Below are 2,531 nucleotides of genomic sequence, written 5' to 3' on the forward strand. Positions count from 1 at the left end.
ATGTAGGATGAGCGAAATGCATGCAAATTACAGAGAGGATTTTGTTTTTGTGATAAATTTTAACGATAATGAAAAATCTCGACAAAAAATGCTAATTATAAGATTTATTTTGTACTAACAAACGGAAAAAATGGATTTTGCTGTATTTACCTCCACTCACATATTAAAGCTGTAAGTTAATTTAATGCTAATAAGCAACACACAATAAATGTGCAAGATAAAAAAGTGGTATTTACAGCCTGTTCCACGATCTCGAAAGAAAATTTGTGCGAACGAAGGCTACTCACTCACTTTCGTATAAGAATGCGTTCCACTAACTTTCGTTCTTTCTTTCGCATAGCCTTACGTGATTCAGTGTTGCTAAATATTTTTTTGTAAAAATTAATCGCGAAATAAAGCAAAAAAAGCGTCAAATGTCTAATTTAAACGCGAAAAAGCAGCAGTGGTGCTGTCTCAACTGACATTTCAGTTGTAAACAAACAAATTGTAAATAAACAAACAGAATAAAGATTGTGTTCAAACTATTTGTGCTCTTAGAAAATAAAAAAAAAGAATATTTCCGTAGCCCTATTTTTTATGGAGGAGGTTCGAAATGTGCCACGGAGGCATTTAAGAGATGCTTCGAATTTATTTGAAGTACCTAACAACCAGTAAGTATGATTGTATTTTTACATTTTTGAAATAATAAAAAATGATTTTTTCTAGGTTTGTGGCCAACTTTCGTGTGTCGAAGGAAGTTTTCGGGCTCTTTTGGATATGATGGAAGAGAAGTGGGTGCCCGGTTGCAGAACTACCCAAATCCGCCCGGATTTAAAACTTCTTCTGCTGCTTCCAAAAATTGGCATTCCTCTGGCGAACACAGGATTCTCCTCCATTTACTCAACTAGTGCCCGCAGCTGTGTAGTTGATGATTTTTTCGTGCTGGAATTGAGAAAATAAAAAAAATATATATTTGTTGTTCACATATTAAATTGCATTTATTATTTTTACTTACATTTTTGTTTCCATTTTCAATCAAGCAATGTTTATGTTAAAACAATTTTCCTTAATTGTTATCATTCGACAGCAAACACACAAGTGACTGATTTTGACATTTGTGTTCGCATGCGTACGAAAGAAAAAAGATAGTGGAACGCAAAATTACACTGAAATGCTTACGTTTTCGTTCGCTTTGATTTTCGTGCAAATTTTCGTTCTGATAGATTTTAGTGGAACGGAAATCAGCTGTTTGTCGTGTAAAAGTTGTGCGAACGTGTTCTTTCGATATCGTGGAACTGGCTGTTAAATAATTATTGTGGGAAGACAAATTGTTTTTTTTGTCTGTTCATTGACATAGCTAAAAAATATGCTCTAGTCCAATTGCATATTAAATATTTATTTTGATCTTTACTCATTCGATGCGGGATAATTAAATTGCAGTACGGCTTACATTATTCACAATGTGGAGAGGGTATTACAAATTTCTCAGATGAGAGTAGTTGTTAACGTAACTCAGACAACATGTTTCACAACAACTTCGTTAGTTCCAATTGGTTGGTTGCAATCGCCCTTAAAACTAGAGCTCGATATTCGTTATTTCGGAGGCTTTCATCTCATATTCGTTTTCATCAATATAAAATGATATGCTGACATTGTTCAACGGAATTATTTCATTCTCAAAAAAATATTTGGCTACTTAGGTCCACATTATATAAGCCCCCAATATAGCTATGCTGCGCGATACTCTGTAGCTGAGCAGATGGTTGGCATAAAAACAATATTGCAGTGTTCGCCATTGCTTTATATAATATCCTGGAAACGATATATAAGGCCTGTTTATATCGCTCATATATACCTCATCTCTGGAGAGATGTTACAGTGACTTATATACCTATAGCTGGAAACCCAAGTCACACAACACCGAATAACTAATGTCCAATTAGCCTATCATATTTTCTTTTAAATACGCGTGAAAGGCTTGTAGAACTGGATATATAAGATAATGGAGATGGACCACTCACTGGTGAGTGATTCGCAACACGCTTATATAAGAGGAAAGTCTTTTGAAACAGCTCATCATGAATAAATGGATTATACACGGAAGACTTTTCTTGAAATTGAAGGCTCCAACAATGTGGAACTGATATTCATACATGATACAAGCATAAAAGTCCATGATACCTTAATAAACTGGATTAGTGCATCAGAATCATCAACATTAATATTTTACGGGACTTCGGACGTTGTGATCTTAATTACGGGTAAGTTTCTATTCACTGTATCGGAGCTTTTGTACTTACAAAGCTGTCACGACCCCAAGGACAGGGTTGGTCCTGTCTACTCGTAAGCACAAGTCCACCAGTGCTGGATGGAGTATCCTTAGAACTCTCTTCGGAAGCCAAATATGGAGCAAACACTCCTGCAGGAATTGCATGTGAATGAACTGGTTACTTGATGTGGTGTGGCCCATGCTTTCTTAAGGTAACACGCATTAAATAGCGTGCGGCGAACAGCTTCAATTCTAATCACTGAAGCATCAAAAATTACGCTTC

General features: G+C 35.6%; 2 long non-coding RNA genes across 2 annotated transcripts; one reads left to right on the forward strand and one right to left on the reverse strand.

Annotated features, from left to right (window-relative positions):
• The first annotated feature begins 482 nt into the window (after window positions 1-482).
• Window positions 483-971, forward strand: LOC109614481 (uncharacterized). Its single transcript, XR_002195569.2, has 2 exons — window positions 483-650; window positions 706-971. It is a non-coding gene; the product is annotated as an uncharacterized LOC109614481 (long non-coding RNA).
• LOC109614482 (uncharacterized) lies at window positions 609-1,279 on the reverse strand. Its single transcript, XR_002195570.2, has 2 exons — window positions 995-1,279; window positions 609-921 (listed from the first exon to the last, which is right to left on the reverse strand). It is a non-coding gene; the product is annotated as an uncharacterized LOC109614482 (long non-coding RNA).
• Between the last annotated feature and the right edge of the window lie 1,252 nt (window positions 1,280-2,531).

The sequence above is a fragment of the Musca domestica genome, unplaced genomic scaffold (genome assembly GCF_030504385.1).
Source record: "Musca domestica strain aabys unplaced genomic scaffold, Musca_domestica.polishedcontigs.V.1.1 33, whole genome shotgun sequence".
Classification (NCBI taxonomy): domain Eukaryota; kingdom Metazoa; phylum Arthropoda; class Insecta; order Diptera; family Muscidae; genus Musca; species Musca domestica.